The sequence below is a fragment of the Numida meleagris genome, chromosome 12, assembly GCF_002078875.1.
Source record: "Numida meleagris isolate 19003 breed g44 Domestic line chromosome 12, NumMel1.0, whole genome shotgun sequence".
NCBI classification, from domain to species: domain Eukaryota; kingdom Metazoa; phylum Chordata; class Aves; order Galliformes; family Numididae; genus Numida; species Numida meleagris.
Genome location: NC_034420.1, coordinates 4,829,460 through 4,848,436, shown reverse-complemented (window position 1 = coordinate 4,848,436; position 18,977 = coordinate 4,829,460). Strand labels below are relative to the sequence as shown.

Here is an 18,977-nt window from a genome sequence, read left to right as displayed (position 1 = left end):
TAATGTGTTTTCCCACTGTTTATTCCTCCTAATTTAGTTGTTCAGTCATAAACATAAAAAGATGCATAAAATTTCCTCATGCTCTCGATATAGGCAAAAATTGGTGATTGGAAGAATTTTAATAGAATTTCTATCCTCTGCTCACATTTCCGGAGGATCAATAAAACTAAGGAAATAAAAGAATTCAGTGGCTATTAAAATTGGTAATAAAAAGATTTTTGCTATTCTCTGTGACTTCTTCAGTAACTGTCAGCGTCAGGAACATTTTTATTTTTCTCAAACCAAAATATCCACAATCAGAAGTTAATGTAGAAGTAAGGATTATGCAGTTGGAAGATTAGACAAAACACGAATGTAGGCATTGAAGATGTGGCCTCAACAGATGCCATTGTAGCTTCATAAGTCAAGTTCAGGAGGAGCTTGACATGGTGCACCTTAGTGTGGGGCATGCTCGGGGACCCCAGCTGTCTGTATTCTATAATATCACAAACCTTTACTTTGTAGAGTTGTCATGTCATGCTTTTGTACGTAATTTCTCATGAATGAGATAGATGGATATCACACGTGTGATGGATGTTATAGGATAATTGTTATAGGATGTTAGGATAATTCATTTTAAACTGCTACCTTTGTTGTCTTAGATACTTTCAAATTCGGGGTAATACTGTTATGTCTGCAGCTCATTCTGTTGTTGTTGGAATAGATGCTCTGCTTGAATGCAAAATATTCTAGAAGTTATTTTTGTGATTTTGGAATGAGTGTGGTGGGCCTATCCCATGCCGGATGAGGAAGGCATTTTATAAGCAGCTGTAGAAGTAATTGTCATTTGAATAAACTCTCAAAAATATTTGAAATTATGTTTTGTTACCTCCAAATAGTTCCTCAGCAATTGGTGCTAAAGTTAAATTGTATATGTCGTCATCCTTTTTCCAGAGAAGATTCTCATTCTTCTAAAAAGAATATGTATTAATTTTTAAAGTCATATTTACAAGTAACCTACATAAGACCTGCTGATGTCTTGAATTTTCATAAAGCATCCTCTTATGAATTACAGATTCATAAGATGTCTCAGTAATTGTAGCTTGGGTATTTGAATGCATCATGGCTACTCTTGGTGCAATGCATTTTCCATTATAAATAAGATACTGCTTATAAGGCCTGTCTCCCAGGTCACTGAGTTCCAACATCAATGACTGCAGTAAACAACATATTGTCTCCATTTAAAAGACATTTGGTTTGGAAACAAAATAGATGGTGCAAGCCTGGCTTATTCTTCATCCATTCTTAATGTACTTTAATATTTTAATTTCCTAAAAATATTGTATTGCACAAAATTCCTATGTATTGGTGGAAGCAGTGAGCAGAAGTCTATACCTGAATGCGTAACTGAATATATATTGCTTGAACAGTAACCCTCAATGAGTGTAATAGCAAAAAATGACTTGTGCTGTTACAGTTCATCAAGCCTTGATCTTCTAATGAGGAAACCTTAACCATGAGCTTAATAGAACTGGGATCTAAAGTATTTAACATTACCAATCCCTTAAATGCTCTTTATAGTATCTTTAACTGTTTTATAACCTGTACCAAAATTGAATAGCCCCACTTAAATACATTCATTTTCTGCTTAGTATTTCACTCAATGTATTTGAATGTGGTTTTTATCCATAGTATATAAACTGTCGTTTACATTTTCTTTAAAGAGTTTAGTGCAATTTGAGACTCATTCTAAAGTATGTTGAGGAACGTTATATGATCACAATTACTTACATTGCATATTGTCATCTCCTTGCATGTAAGTTAATTTGGAAGTAACTGATAACTGAGCTGTTTAAAACAGATGTTCATATGCTGTGTATATGTCATGAAAAAAATGAAAATATTAATTCTAGTTCTTAGAGCACTGAATATGTAATTCTTCTGATTTGGATGGCCCAATCTTTCACGTACAAAGATTCATCAGAAACCTTATGAAACCGTTTAGTTCATCTGTGAAACGTCACAAATGAGTTTTCGTATTGTAAAGATTACTGATCCAAATCAGAATTCCAGATTTTTATCTTTAATAAAAGGACACTTATAAAAATTAAGGTTATTAAAGTACTGTAGGGCTTGGGGGTGTGAGGTTGGTTGTCTTTACACGAGCAAGCAAAGCTGTTCACTGCCTCCATGCTTAGCTTCCAGGCTCACTTTCTTAAGATGAAGTTCCTCTGTTAAGATCATTCATCTAATAAAAAAAAAAAAAAAACAGGAAAGAAGGAAATCAGTCAGGTATACAGCTATTATTATATGGGTAGGTAGTGAGAAAGGATCAAATTACTGAGTTCCAGAATTTTTATTAGATCTACTAATGTCTTCTCTATTTAAGTGCATATAAAATAAACAAAACATCAAATTTAATATATACATGTAATTGGTTATCTGATAAAAATGTTAGACCTTATGCCTTTTTTTTAAAACTTTATCCTCCCTTTTGTAATTACAGTGATATTCTTCACTGTGAGAGAAACACAATAGGAACTTTCATACTATTATTAAAAAAAAAAAGTCAAATTCACAGAACAATTATTCACTGCAGTTGCCTGTAATCTTCCAGAATCTTTTTTTCTTTGTGTGTGGATACTTTCTTATAAGTACATTAATGAAGAATAAATCTAAACAAGATAAGAAAAGAAAATTGGAAGCCTTCTCAATATGTTTTGTTCCCCACAGCAGGAATTACAAAATAATTTTGTTTATTTTTTCCAGTTCTTTGCTGTTGCCCAGCCAACACCTGAGGGATCACAAACGAACCTGGGAGTAAGTAATTAAAATTCAAAGCTTCAACATTCAGATACTTTTACACTTTCTTTTGCTTCCAACTAGCAAGAAATTTTCCAGACAGGCTTTTAATTAACAGGTGAGTTAATTGATATGTGAGTTTTTTTGTAAGTGGAAAGGATATCAGTGAGAAGTAAGGGAGGAATTTTTCCTACTCATGTTTTAAGACCATTAGCTTATTTGCACATCGAAGTTTCTGTTGAATGCATTTTCTTTAATGAAAAAATAAAGTGGAATTTCTAAATGTTGAATAGAGCAGAGAAAGAGTTTACTAGAATGATGACTAACTTTCACAGCATCTCCTAATGTGAAACTCCACGTTGAATATGCCTGACAGGTTAGCCTGCTGTGTTTATTAAAAAGTAAGAGTGATGGAAATTCATAACTCTGTAAGCAATCTGTTGTTGTGTTTAGCTAAGCTATATATGATTTTATTAGGTTGAAACTAATTTAACCTAACTTTGCCATCTAACATACAAATGTCAGGTCAGCACTAGCCTTGTGGGTTCATATTTCAGTGAACGTGGAGTCACAAGAGTTGTCAAGCCCACCTTAATGTTGAAAAGAGTCACCTTCTGCAGATGGAGAAATGCCTGCCTTCCAAGTGCCTTTAGACAACATGAATTCCCTAATGTTTAACATGAACCTTCTGCTCTGCAGTTTAGGACTGTTGCTTTGTTAGTTTGGTTGTCATTTTGCCTACCAAGGGTTTGGAATTGCATGGGTGGCTGAAATTCTGGGGGGCTTTTTAAATGGTGGATTTTTGAAGGAGACCAACATACTGTGAAATCAGATAATGTGCTGTTTGTTTTCACGCTAAGCATTTTAAAATCCTAAGCCATGCTGTGCACTGAAGGTGTTCTGTGAGTTAAAGAAGCAGCCAGCCAGATTGTTTCGTGTGTAGGCAGTAGTAGGACAGCACCCACATTTGATCGTGGAAAGATTCCTTTTCTTTACCATCATCACTGCTCGAGCATGTGAGTCTGGTGGGAGGGTTGGTGAGAAAATATTAGTACAGGGTAGTTAATGTGTTCTTTATACAATAACTCTTGACTGAGCTCCGTATCTTCATCTTGTTGCTCCTCTTTTTCAGTATTTGTTGCCGTATTTATTTCACTCAGCATGGATAGCAGTGTGTAAGCAAGTGATCTCTACCTTAAGCAACCTTTTGCCCTTTTGTATGGGCATTTCATACAAAATTGACTTATAGCTGAATTGTGCAATATCCTACAAGAGTATTTATATGATTCATTCATATGAAGACAGTCTAGCTATTCTCTGATATTATTTCATCTGTCCTTGTGAAGTATGATCTTTCAAGGAAGAAAAGTGTGGAGATTATTATTTAAAAAAAAACTGTTTTGCATTTCAATAAGGCACATTTTTCATAATAAACATTAAAATAATTTCAGTCTCTTAGAGCATTTTTTGAATTTCCCGCCCTATGAGCACTGCATAATTCCTTGTAAGTAGTAATAAGGGTGTGGTAAATTGTAACAACTATGCATGTGTAAAGAAAAATCAAGCAGTTTTCTCCTGCAGATAATACCAGATACACGTTTTAGAAAGAATGCCAAGCTATCTTTCCAAGGACATGGGTGTCCAGTACAAAATTCATCCCCACTTTCTACAACGGAACCGGAAATTAATAGTCTTTCCCCTGGGCTTTCTTCCGTGACAGAAACAGAAGAATGTTTTTCTCTTTGTGTGTTAATCAGTCGAGAGCAGCATCTCATGCACAGTACACTTAAGCTCTCCTATATCACGTTACTCTAATTGTGTGGTAGTTTTTGTGTACCATAGCTTCCCTGTTTATGTTTGACAGTGAGGTGGGGGGTTTGTTTATTTTTTGTGTTTTTTCTTGGTTGGTTGGTTGTTGTTTTCTGAATGTACATTTGTATCCGTTGATTACTTGTACTAGGCAAGGACAAGAGTGATATCAGTAGTCCAAATATATTGTCTTGCCTGGTGGTCTTGACTTTATAACCTTACAATCTGTCATGACAGTATTATAAAAGGGAAAGATCTGGCTATAGAAGTTATCCAATTCCTAGTGGCTAAAGCAACTCTCATCTTTTTTATTTGCTACATGTATTTATTACATGCCAAGCAACTCACTCTGTTCTAATTCGGAGGAAAACGGTGTGCTAGGCACACCGGTGGCAGAATGTCACCAAGCATCCGGGAGGCTGATCTAAGTCTCTCTTTGGGACTGATCCAAGGATCAGAGAGTAAAGGCTTAAAGCCACCTTTAACTTCCCAGGAGCTGAATTGGGCATCATAATACTAACCCAAAGAGCTGGCTCAAAGCTTTATGAAATTGTAGAATATGGGAAAGCAAGCTGTGAAGACTTAATCCAGATAATATCACAGTGGTATAACGATGGACTGGGGCAGCAACTGGGAGATTTGGCAGTGGATATGTCTGCAAAATGGCCAGCATTTCCTCCTTCAGAGTTGTTACTTCATTGTTAAAATAAAAGATAGGCTGTTAAAAACAAATATTTTCAAAGTATTTCACCAAATACTGAACAATGAGCACTGCTGTACGCTGAGAAACAAATTAATGAATCAAACATTGCAGTACTATCCACAGGGGCTCGTTTAAAAGCAAATGCATGACAGAGCTGGAAACCAGCTTAAATGCAAATGAGCCGATGTGATGAAATCTGTAATGTTTGATTCATTAATTTGTCTCTCATCGTACAGCAGTGATCATTGTTTAGCATGTACAGCTAATGAAAAACCCTGAGAAACAGGGATTTCCAACTTTCTAGAAGAGCTTTACTTTAACGGAGAAGTTGTAATGTAGCCTTTTATGATCATGTGAGATCCTTGCAGCATTTGTAGCAATTCGTTAAAAAAAAAAAAGTAATATTTAATATATATTCTATTTTTCTTGTTATGCAGCCTAGCAGATGGAAAGAAGGAGAGCCAGCATCATATGATCTGCTAGCTTTCCAAGGGACACCAGCAACTAATATGTTACAGTTAAAAAGGAGAAAAACACTTGAAAAAATAAAATCTTGGCAATGTGCTGAAAGAAAAGTGTGTTGCCCCAGCCATCATTAGGCTCAGTAACTTACCAGATTTTAATCCACTATGAAAACAAGATTGAATGCCCAAAGGGTGAGATGTAGGGGATCGACTTTATTGTTTTCTTTCTGTAGAAGTTAAGCTTTAAATGTCAGTTTTGGTAGAAATTACGGAAACGTATATTAAATCTTGTGCACCTTTCCTCAGCATGTCATTGTGTTTCTGTTTGCAGTCATTGCTCACATGACTAACATTTGAGAAAACAGGACAGAAAAGGATTATCAGGTTAAATGGCTGCTGTAAAACATACCATAAAATGTTGCAATTTGGACTACAGTGAAGAAGAAATTTTTACCTGAATCAGTCTCAGCATTTATAGCCACAAGTAAAGATTTTTGTATAGTTTTGTTTTTATTAAAATTCATCAATATGATGGCTTTGATTAGTAAGAGTCATTTTTGGGAGATGATGGTAGTAGCCTCGAAGTGTACCAGGAAACAACAAAACCAGGAGTCTTTTGTAGCTCATCATCAGCACATAATAAAGAATTGGCTCAGTTAGGATTCACATTTTTGAGATTCTTGTTCCAAATCCAAACACCACACTCTAGGAAAATCTGTCTATTTCCATTCTGTATCTACATCTACGTTGTCTAAGATGACATTTGGACGCATTCAGCGCTAAGTACCTTGCAGGTACCTCTACGTATTGAAATCTGCAATTAACCACAAAGCTTGTACACTCTTGATTCAAACATACCCATTTTTATTATGTCAACCTAAAAGTGTGATTCATTTACTAATTTCTTAGGTGATTTTTTCTTAAAGGACAAATTATGTTCTCTTGGCTTTTTTGAGATTACAAGCAATGTTATATCAAGTATTGTCTGCTATAATACAACTAGCTCTTGAATTCAACTAAAAACAATTGTGATGTCATAAGTATTTGCATATAAGGGATTTTTTCCCATGGAAATGACTATCTCAAATCAAATCTTAGAAAGTCTCGTCCTGATATAAACATAGTTATTTTTCATAGCATACCATATACTGAACAAAAGTACAACACACTTTTTCAAAGTCTACCGAAATCACTTGAAAAGGAGACTGAAGTAGGTGCTTAGAAGTGTATGAATCATGACTGGGATTTACTTCAAAGTTTCTGGAGTCTGCTTTTCTTAAATGGGTACCTAAGGGTTCTTACATACGGAGTAAACTGTGAGGAGGAAATTTTGGAAAACTAACCAAGTCCAGATGCAAAGATAACAGAAAGTGAATTCCTTGAAATTTCTTATCTGTTTTCATTTATCATTGAACATGAGTTAGACTTTGATATTTTGCTTAAATCTCTTTTTCTGTGCTCTGTTTGTCAGTCACTTAGTTTTTTCAACCTTCCCGGCATGTTAGACTCCTTTTCAGCCTACCATCCTGTCTTACTGTAGATTAGTGTTACATGTCTTATCTGAGTTCAAATTATTTTAAAAATTTGTAGGAAGAAAATAGTTAAATTTTTAGTCCATTAATAGCTAGTTCTGTTCTTCTAAACCCAGTGGCAAAATTCCTGTTTGAGTCCATGATTCAGAACCAGCGCTAAAGAATGCTGCAGTGTGTTTTGCATAAAGCCTTCATGTTACCTGCCTGTTTTCCATTTATCCAGTTAAAAATTATTTCTTATGGATGTTTCTGAAGCTAGCAAACCTGTATTTCTTGTAACATCAGCATTTCTTACCCTCACACGGGTATGACATTTAATTTCCTATTCTGTGCCCCTTTTTTGAATGCAATTCTCTCCTATTCTCTGTGATTGGAAACACAATATCAAGTGGACTTCCCACCCAGAGCGCAGGCATTTGTGCGATTTCTTTCTGGAAAAGCAGTTGTGCATTCAGTGGGTAGGCATGTGAGCAGCATGATAAAGAGCTGGGCAAGGTAGCTGTTGTGCCTTCCAGCCAAGAAGTAAACCACAGGTGGTGTTAGAGATATACAGTGGGGCGAAGGATGGAGGGTTGAAGAGGCAGGCTTAGGAGAAGAACTGCAGAGCTGACTGAAGATGTCTGGCTACTGCGGCGCTGTAGTATTCATTCTCCTTAATTACTAAGCTGTCTCCACCGTCATGGCACCAAAGAGTTAATGTGGTAGCACAGGGGACATAGAGTAAGTTGTACTTGTGCTTAGTATTATTTTTTGGTCTCTTTTTTTTGGTATTTTTTATATTATTCGTTTATGCCGATTAGATCTTTTCTTTGAAGTCCTACCTAGTGTGTTGTTTTCTCTTCAGAAGCAATTTTTGCTTATCTTGAGATTCACAGCTTTGTTGTGGCTCTTATGTTGATGAAGCATTTTCTCATGGTTATTTTTATTTCCATTCACAAACCATTGTGGGTCTATTGCTTCACTTCTGAATGTTGTTCCATTTCTTAGCAGCCTCTTTTCACCATCTCTTTTAGCATGTCCAATCCTTTACATCAGTCTTTTGGATGGTTTAATTCCTCAATTCTTCAACTGATGATATCAGACCTGTTTGTGTTACTAGGAACAGCCAAAGAATTATAACTTGTGCGTGCTGTTCCGCTTCATGCACATGTTTATTAGTAAGCTAGTAATGTTGTAAGAAGTTGCTCTAGCCATTGCCTGATAGAGTGTACAAAAATTACAGTATAGTAATTCAAAAATGTGTTATCTCAAAATAAGGTTTTACGTATGAACTTCTACTCTATTCAAGTTTCAGCTGGTGGTTTTAACTAGTTAAAGAAAACTTAAAAAAACTTCTTAAAACTTTATTTTTTTAGGTTATTTTCAGATATCACAGAAGCTTTACGAATCAAAAGGTGTTATTGCTAAACAACGGAAATGAATATTTTACAAGCCACAAGAGAATATGTTTTAGCATTTTCCATTCAACAACAAAATGTTATGCTTTACTCTTTATTCACATTCTATTTTAATGTTATGTAAAGGAGATTTCAAAAGTGACAGTCATTGCCCCTAGCCCGCAGTCTATATCCAGGAAGAATTTTGGTTTTTCCCTTAAGTGTTCATTTTATGAAATTACTTTGTAGCTTAAACATTAGCATAAGGAAACAAAGAAACTGCAGATAACAGAGGAGATTTAAGACTAATTAAAAAGTTGTAGTTGCTTAAAACTATTTCCAAGGTCACTGATCGCTTTGTTTAAGATCTTGAAAGAGCAAGCATTGGCATGGTTTGAAGGCTCAGATTCAGTCCGAACAGTTCCCTGGCTGCTAAACCAAACTGCAGATGTCAGTCAAAGGCGTGCAGGGCAGAGATTTCTGAGCTGATGGAAAGCTTGCTGGTGAACATGAGACAGGGCCACTGTGCTCCAAATCTGATGGAAAAGAGACTCGGTAAGCTAACATTGTTGCACAAAGGCTCAAATGGCAGAGCAGTATATTAGTTTTATTCTTATCGGCCTTTTTAAGGATTCTGTACTACACAGACTGAGAAATACACAACAGAAGGGCTCACCAAGTAGTTTTCTTGGAGTGTCAATAAAAGTGGAACAATCTATAATTTAAGAAAGATTTTTTTAAATTGGAGTTGAGCTTTAAAAAAAGATAATGACTAACATCTAAACAACACTGAGAAAACCTGCTATCACAGATTTTTCTCCATACCCATAAATACTCCTTTACATAATGAAAAAAGATCCTCACCCCAAAGCTGGTCCAGCCCTGAGGCACGTTGTCCAGAGAAGTTTTGGTGTCTCCTCACTTGAGATTTTCACATCTGGCCTAATTCCTGTGTTGAGCTCCGGGTTGGGACAGATGACCTCCTGAGGTTCCGTGCAACCTGAATTCTTCTCTGCTTCCCTCACTGGGAACACTGAACATTTACCATGCTGCCTTTTCCAGTAGATAACTATTCAGAAATAACAGTACTGATCAGCTCCCAGTTAGCAACCTTCTATGAGCTAATTACAGTAATCTCTGAAAAGAGATGCAAGTGCTTTTAGGGATAACTGGGGCAGAGTGAGTTAAATAACATGTTAAAGGTTACCCAGCAGGGCCAACAGTCTCCTGATTTCTAATATTGTTCCCTTTACATCCACTTTGCATATCCCTGTGTAAGGTAGAGAACTATGAGCTGAATTCAGCATGCTCCTGCTCCACGTGGAGGAGTGCAGCTGCAGAAGCACTGCCCTGTGTCCATGTTCATACCTCCTGCTTCTCAGTGGGGCTAATTACATAGTTTGGAGGCAGCCTCAAGCTGACACACACAGATTTTGGGGCAGTCTTGCTCTGGGGTGACCTGGGAAGCACTGCACCGTACACTGTTGTATGTCCTTGACTTGCCTGCTGCTTTTCAGTGAGAGGTGCAGTGTAGCCTTGAGTTCATATCATACAGAGGTTATTACATTTAAAGTGTATTATGCTTTACAGGTGTTTTTTTTATTATTTTTTTCTGAGGAAACACAAAAACATGGTTTGTATTAAAAATAAGACTCTTCTGTCTGTCAGATAAAGCATGGGGAGCCAGTACCGGGCTCTTAACCAGCCAGCTGAGAAGTTTAAACTCAATAAAGAAAACACTTACAAAGTGAAGTCCGCCATGAAGTTCATAAAACTAGATGAGCTGTAGCACCCCATCACATTACTCGTAGCACCTAGCAGAGATTGCGGGAGAGCACCGAGCAGCAGCCAGCCTCTGCCTGGCACCACGCGCAGCCAGCGCTCGCAGCACGGGGCTGTGTCAGGATGAGTTATGTTTGGTGCCCAGTGTGTCTTGAAGGCCAGTTCACCCCTTTCAGTAAGTGGTGTGCATTGTCACCAGTGGAAATGGATCCCGTGAAAGCAGCATCACATAACGAGATCACTTCTGAAGTCTCGTTACCAGGATTAGCGGGTACTGTGTATTATGTTTTGTAATGTATTCTTTTATTTCATTTTTCAGTACTGCGTAGCTGATTAATCAAAAAGCAGTAGTTCTGTCCATTTTCCTCTTGTGTAAAATTTAATTTCATTCCTGTGAAGAATCTTTATGAAATAAGATAAGGACTTGCAGTAAATGTTAAAAGATATCGTACAGAAAAACTAACAGACTTCCTAGTTCGTTAACTGGTCTTTCTTTAGATCTGAGTTTTCCCCTTTTGTGTTGTAAGACATATGACTAAGCCAATTTGGTCTTTAATCCATAGAACATGCTGTCAACCTCGTCTGTCTGCTTTTGTGTCAGTGCTTACTTGACTATGACTACAGATGTGAAAAATTGAATAGTAATGTCTCTTGCTTATATTTGATATGCGATTTTTAGATGTTTTATATGCTATTTCCATATGTACATTTGCTGAGAACTAGTCTTTAAAATTACTTTTTACTTATCTTCATGACTCTAGACTTTGAAGTAATACTTCAATGACAGCTGAACTGAGACATTTTAACAGTTTCTGAACGGGGCCTGAACAGACCTCTCGGTATTCTGCACCATGAGAAAGAGCTGCTTCCCTCTTGAAAGTTTTATCATGTAGGAGGCTATTAAAGTTATGAGTTTGGGCTGAGGCATGAATAAATCCTGAGTCTTACTGATGATGTCATTATAGTGGTCAATAAAATACATAGTAGCAAATGCTTTCCATGCTACTAAGTTCAGCTAAGCAAATCAGGATACACGAGCAATTAACTCTTTAATTAAGATGAATGGATGACATTAGCCCTCCTTAAACCCTGCTCGTCAGCATTTACAAATAGAAAAAGACGGATGTCTCCTTCCCAGGAAATCTAGCTTTTATTTTTCATTCTTTGACAGTATCTCATTCTTTCCACTTTGTAAACAAATTCACTGATGAACACTGCCAACCGCAGAGATTTTAACAGCCCTATTCAATCAGTGCTATTTCTCATACCTCAGAGGTAATGTATATGAATTTCTCTTATTTTCTGTGGAAGTTGCATTGAGTCTGTGATTTTAATTGAGAAAAATAAAGGTCTTTTGATGACCAAATATGAGATCATAGGAATTCAATCAGCATGATACGTTAGAGGCCATATAGTTAAGTACTATTAAGTTTCTTGCCTTTGAATTGGGTTATTAATTTTGAAAAAGTTGTGTATAGATTGAATGAATAAAGTCTCTCAGTTCTCTGTCATTGCAAATCAGAGTAATCTATCTGGAAGCAGATAGATTATCTCTCCCTGCATTCAGTACACACACTGCAGTATTTGTATAAAGAACAATAAGAATTTCCAATGATTTAAGTGTTGTGGCCCTTTTGTAATCCTACAAAATCTCAGGATTCTCACTTACGAAGTCAAGTTTATTGCTGCTTTCTGTTCCTAATGGCATATGGCACATGGCACGTACACAAAATCTGGAAAGGAATGTTTTCCTAGTGCATGTGTTTGAATAACATACACCACATGTGTAGGACAGATTGGAATCAACATATCTGTTGAAAACAAGAATACAGTGCTATTTTCACAAATAAAACGTATGTGTGTAGTGCTTCAGGTACCGTTTTTATCCATGTTAATGTTACTCTGGTCTTTTTTTGTGAAGGCCATTTTACAAGGCAATATTAGGAGGTTGCTTTCTCCTTCTGTAACAAATCCCTTTTTGCAAAGAGTTGGAAGTGCTTAACATTTATTGATACCCATGTAGCCGTATGCTCCCAGCCATCCCCTGGCATCTTCCTTCGGCTTGGTCATTATGCCTAAGGCCTTGCTCATACTATGAGGTGCAAAAGACTCTGCCCTTGCTTGGGACTGAAAGACAATCACTGGGTGCTCAAAGAACTGATAGCAGACACCTGGTTTGATAGATGCCAATACTAAATACTGTGGCTATGAGTCAATCATCTTACTCCATAAATAGAGCCCCTTGGAGCTCTCCTTGCAAACATCTGGCTCGTGTCAGGATCTCACCTTTGAGTAGGGATGCCTCTTGAGGTTACTTACACCTGTGCAGTGATCCACCTTGACACGATGATGCCTTGTCGACACAGATCCTCGGTGTTTTATAGCTTTAAGCTGTACTAGCTTTGCTGAGGTTAATTCTTTGATTGATTGTGCAGCCCCACCCTCTATGTAGCAAATAGTCAAGGATGTCTATAGCCATCTTGAATCTTGTTAAAGTCACTGTCTTCTTGTTTAAATTACTATATTATATCTATTTTATATTAATAAATATCCTCCTGCCTCTCACTTATGTGTGAAGTGCATGGTGCTGTAGTTTCTATCTGCAGCAACCCAGCATCTCTGAAGTATGGAAAGTCTGTATGATGTCTCTTGCTGTAGTTGCAGGAGCTGTAATTGCTACAGAATTAGGGACACTCTCACTCACTTTTATGTAATACATACATCTGTATCATAAAGAACTTCCATCATTTCCACTGCAATTCAAAGCAAGAATGAAAATATTTTTATACGACTAGGCATATATTAATATACAGAGATGTAGACATCAAATTATTTTAAATGCATGTATATATCTGTAGTTATGGGGGAAAGAAACTGAACTCTTTAAATTTTGGATCCAGCTGGTTGGGAAATCAGTGCTTGTGAAAAGGCAACACACTGCGTATGTATTTGTGAAAAAGTCGAGTAATTCAATTTAAAAAGACAAGAGGACATTAGGGTGGAAAGCATGAAATAAATAAAAAGTACATAGTAGAAACAGAGAATAAAGCTGTAATCAGAAAGAAAGTTAATCCCTTCATTTTACAACTGACAGTTCAGTGAAGTTTCTGTTTTAATATTATGTGCAAGCCAAACTGCCAAGTTCTATTTATCATCTGATATAAATCTAGCTCTAGTCCAGGATACTGGAAAACCTCTCTTGTAGAGTTTTACCTCTTTAACCTCAAATGAAAACTGGCATTCCATCTGGATAGTGTCCAATGTGTCACATTTTCGTAGTCATCAACTTGCTCGCCTTTATAAATCAAGAGCACTGATTAAATAATCAAGATTTTTGAAATGCCTTGAGGGAGCTGCACGTTTTTTGCATCAGTGATTAGTATTCAGTAGTAATACTGAAATCTATTTGAGCTGCAGATATAAAACTGCATTTTGCATACTGGGCATAATCAGAGAGATTATATTCAGAAAGTGTGCTTCCCCTAAGACAGCAGAAGGTTATGACTTTTGCCATGGCTCCATTGTTAGTTTAAGTGAGCTTTGTCCTTGCTGTTGTACATCCCTTCATCCACCAGAATAAAATCTTTTCTGCAGCTGTGTACTGGGAAAATGAAAACTCTAGGTAATAACTTTCATAGGGCAGCTGGTTAAATAAAACTCAAGCCCCTGAATGGAAAGCAGTTTTAATTAAAGATCTTTTCAGTTATTAAAACTTAGCTTATATTGTATCATTTCTTTTGTTGTTACAAGTAAGCAATTTGTCATTTCAAATCATTCCCCAAAAACACATATTAGTAGCAACAGGGGTGACCGCAGTTTACAGAAGATACAATGGTAACTGGTTGCAGGAGAGACTGGTTAAGAAAGAAGTTATTGTTCATAGCAAAAAAAAAAAAAAATAACAGAGCCCAAGCTCTAAATCCAATAATGAATTTAAAAGTGTAGGAATACAAAATCGAAAAATGCTTTCCTGAAAGCCCATGTTCAGACTGTTCAAAATCTTGCAGGCTGTCTCAGCCTCGTTTTTAATGTGGCAGTTCTGCTCCTCTGAATGCCCACTTGGATCTAAGCTATGAGAACAAACTGCACAGAATGTAGCCATGGCTGAGTGATGAGCTGCCCAGGGGCTGGTGAGTTCAGGTGTACTCTGCACTGTCCCACTGCCAGCTGCAGTTGTCCTTGGGTAACACAGAGCAGTGGGAGACTCATCTTCCCACCTCCCAAAGTGACCAGTTTAGCCAAAATGGAAGTATATATCTTACCCTTTAGGCAGTCTGTAGAGAATGCCTTGCAGAGCACAACACTTCCATGTTTGAGATCACCGCTTTTTTTTGACCGTGCCCTGATGTTAGACAATTGTGTTTATGTTACAGTTACAAACATTAAAAAAACAAAACAGAACAAAAACCTTACAATTGTGAAAACAGTGTTTGAGACTTCATGTGGAGCCTTTCCATGTATCCCTGTATTTCATATAACTTTGCATACGTTGTAATCATATTTTATACAGTTTGCATAAGTAGGCTAAATACATGCATAAGTAGGCTAAATACATGCTCATCACTGGCCTGGAAGTGATTAGAGATTGGGATTGATATGCAGTCATTTTGAAAGGGTAAGGGAATGCAGATTTGGAGTTGGTCAGTCCTGCTTTCTAGCCCCATCACTGACAGATATTCTGGCGTTCTTCCGTATTCTTTCATAGCCCATTGGTAGGCATCAGTTGCATCACCAGTGTTCATCCTCCTGACCTGAAGAATGCTTGGTGCTTACTGCGTCAGGTAGCCTTCTCCCTCTGATTTTCTGTGTATCCTTAGATCATTGTGCCTACAACCATACTGTTGCTATATCCACTATAAAAGAGAGCTCTCTCCCAGAAAACAAGGAGCCTGAGTTCACAATCTTTCTTGATCAGGAGTTTCCCTCTCTCATTTTTTCATACTTCCATTTGAAGTTCTTCTGTGGTGATAAAGTGAGTTTGAGCCTTATTTTTCTGGGGAGATAAGGCACAAAAAGTAGCCTGGGCTCTAGTTTGGAAAGTTCTTCCTTTCAGCGTTCTGGTTTCTTCACTGTTTTTGCATTATGTTCAATGGTTATTGGATAAAAACACATTACCTGAGGATAAGGTAGAAGATAATAAAGAAAATGGGAGACGATCTGACATGACTTCATTCTCACGCATACAGCTAAATTTTCTTACACCCAAAAGAGCCCAGTGGTTGGGAATGATCTTCAGCCAGCGCTGTCATCTCAGCTGCATGCAGGAGCTGTGTGGGAGCATGTTAGTTGACTGGGGCCAAAAGAACCCTTGGGATCATGTAGCACACTTGTGCCTGTGTCTTGGCCCAGCTCGAGCCTCTACACTCCCGTCTGGTAAAGTCCTTACAAATTAGGCATGTAAGTATTTTACTGAGGCTAGCCTTAAGTCAGGAAGCACTATTGCACATAATTCTGTAGATGTGAGACTAAATTGAAACCTGTGAAATATTTTCGGATTGCTGGATGAAAGAAACTATGAAACTTTGCTGTATGCACACAGAAGTATTTGTTAAAACCAGAAAAAGGCTTGAGAGAAAAGTGTGGCTCCAAATAGCACTCCCTCTTCCCTGTGCCCGAGGTGGCGTTCCTTCTTGATTCCCCTTGTGGTCAAAATCATACAGACATTAAGATCTAATATCTGCAGCACCTAAGCTGAATCTGATGTAAGGTGAATAAAATATCTATATCTATGTTATCAGTACAGATATTCTGTAATTTTAAGCACAGACTGTTTGTTTTTAGGCTAGATTCCTAACTAATTCCGTGGACGTTTATTGTGCTAGAGTATATTAAATGTGATCTGTGTGCGTTCCAAGTGAATGTTTCACGATTTCATACAGTAAAATGGAGATTAAAGCGTTTGCCTCCATCAAAATGGACGCAAGCACTTTATTTAGTGTTTGATGAATTCTGGCGCTCATTTGGTATGTTAGTTGGCTCTCTGTTATTGATGTAGGCTTTGCTTGTCGTATTTTTAAAGATAGCTACATTTTTACCCCCCAGTTTCTCCCAGGTTTTTAATAATAGATAGCACATGCCCTGTGAGAAGTTCAACTGTTTGCTTCTGAGTTCACTGCTTTTCAGTCTTGGTAATGTCTAAACTACTGCAACTACTAATTACCTGCTAATCAATGCAGCGTCTTCTAGGCTATGGCTAAATATTCTTCAGCTTTATTCCCATGATAATAATGGTATAAAATAATTTCTCATTGTCCTTGGTTTCATATTATCGCAAGTCCATTTCCCCGGTTAGATTTCCTCCTAATTCATACAGCTGGCATCAGGCGAGAGGTTGGGCACATTAGCTCTTGAGGCATTTGTTTTTTTCAAGTATTTGCTTTGGGGCCGACCCCTACAGAGCTGTCATTTAAGTACACTGCAATACACTTCTCTAAATAGTGGTTCCCTTCTGTTCCTGTTGGTCAAATAGATCCACTCTCTCTCTTACACGGCTGCTGCTTGGTAGCTTTGAAGCATTTCTTTCTAGTTGTTTTATGTCTACAGCTAATTACTTTTCCCACAGGCCTCCTAATTTCAATCTTCTATTTCACCAGAAATCTAAGTACTTACCAGTTGGCTTTATTTGAGTCTCTTTATTGAAGACTAAATTTTTGTTTTTGCCTTAAAGCACGCTTTATATTTAACAGCTGGAGTTGGATGTTAGCTTATATAGAGAGGTACAGTACGTGAGTGGGGAGTATTCTTAACAAAAGAAGGAGAGAAAGACTGTTTTGTGGTTTGGTAGAAGAAAATCAACTTTAGAGATTTAAGGGCTCATTTGCAGGGTACAATACATTATTAGCTCATCTTCTTGGGAAAATTCCCTACTGAGGTTTGTTAATGTTTTGGTGGAAGTGAGTAGGGAATGCTGAACAGAGCCCATTGATGTGGTTATTTTAATCCGTGTGCCTCTTAGCTTAATACAGAACATTAAATTACTCTGCTGAATAATTAGGCATTTGTTAAGGAAAATAGATACTTATTAATGGATGATTTGCCATGTTTTGTCCTCTCCTCAGCAGACGTGCTTACTCTTCTATTGCTTTGAGAGTGCAAGAAGTTCTCTGTATTCATCTACTCAGTAGTGAACCTGAAATCTCATTCATTGCATTTAGTGTTGTGTACAGAGATTTCTGACTCTACTTTTTTTTTTTTTTTAACTCTAAGTTTTCATAATACTTTTAGATCGTTTCAGTTTATGCACTGCTGTGAATAGATGTTTCCAGGACTCAATCCTTGTGGTATTTGGAGTACTGTGTCCAGTTGTGTGCTGTCCAGTACAAAAGAGGTCTGGAGCTACTGGAGAGAATCCAGTAAAGGACCATGAAGATGATGAGGGCACTGGAGCATCTCTCACATGAGGATAGGCTGGAAGAGCTGGGACTGATCAGTCTAGGGAAGAGAAGGCTCAAGAGGGATCTCATCCATGTGCACAAATACCTGAAGGGAGGGCACAAAGAAACTGGAGCCAGACTCTTCAGTGTTGCACAGTGGCAGGACAAGAGTCAGTGGGCACAAACTGAAACATGGGTGTTACGTATGAACATATGCAAATACCACCTTATTGTGAGTGTAACATAGCACTGGCACAGGTTTCCCAGGGAGACTGTGGAGTCATCTTCTGTCTGGGAGACATTCAGAAGCTGTCTTTTGTAGTTTAGAACGTGGCTGTAGGTAGCTTGGTGCAAGCACATGGGTTGCAGCACTGGGCCTCTGGAAGCCCCTGGCAGCCTCAGCCATCCTGCAGTTCTGTGTGGTAGTGTGTGGTAGTGGTCAAATTCACCTGACACAGACAAATGGAGTAAAAAAAAAAGCTGATGCCACCTTCACGTGGGCATGCATGACTGCATTTAGCATCTGCAATCCACAGTAAAATACAGTCACACTGCAACAGTTATTTTTTTAAAATACCAGTTGCTAAAATATCTTTTTCTAAAATGAACATAAGAGGTGTGGTGTATTCTAACTAACAGCACATGAAAACCATTCAGAATTAAGTCATAAGTATTTCTTATTACAGGAAAAATATCATTTCTTGCCGGCAGTAGTGACAGCAGAAGCAAGAGGCATTAGTAAATAGGATATGAAAGAGTCAAAAAAGGAAGCAACAAAAATAAGTCTGAGGCTTTTGGATGTTGTAGCTGCTGGTGGTTAAATGTAAAGCATTATCAGAGAAATAATATATTCAGCAAATGACATAAGTAATTGAATGGTATGAGGATAAAGTGTTCAGTTTCATAAGGGCTGAACTCCACATCCATTAAATGTAGTAGCCAGACTCTCACGGGCTTTAGATGAAACCTCAAATAAAACAGTTTGATTAGTGCTGTTTGACCAGTGTAACAGCAAGTCTGCGTGAACTTGGTCTCATGCTGTGTTTTTAGCATACTCCAACCAGTTATAATGTAATGACCAATGTGCTTCATTCTTTCAGACTAAAAAACTCCTTGTATGCCAGTTTTAATTAATAAAAAAAGCTTCTTGCAGAATT

General features: G+C 37.5%; 1 long non-coding RNA gene across 1 annotated transcript in view; it reads left to right on the top strand.

The window, feature by feature from the left end:
• LOC110405247 overlaps positions 1–18,977 on the top strand; it is a 1,207,595-nt gene that overhangs the window by 1,172,968 nt on the left and 15,650 nt on the right. The window contains exon 14 of the long non-coding RNA XR_002442765.1: positions 2,749–2,799. This is a non-coding gene — a long non-coding RNA (uncharacterized LOC110405247). The remainder of the gene's footprint in view (positions 1–2,748; positions 2,800–18,977) is intronic.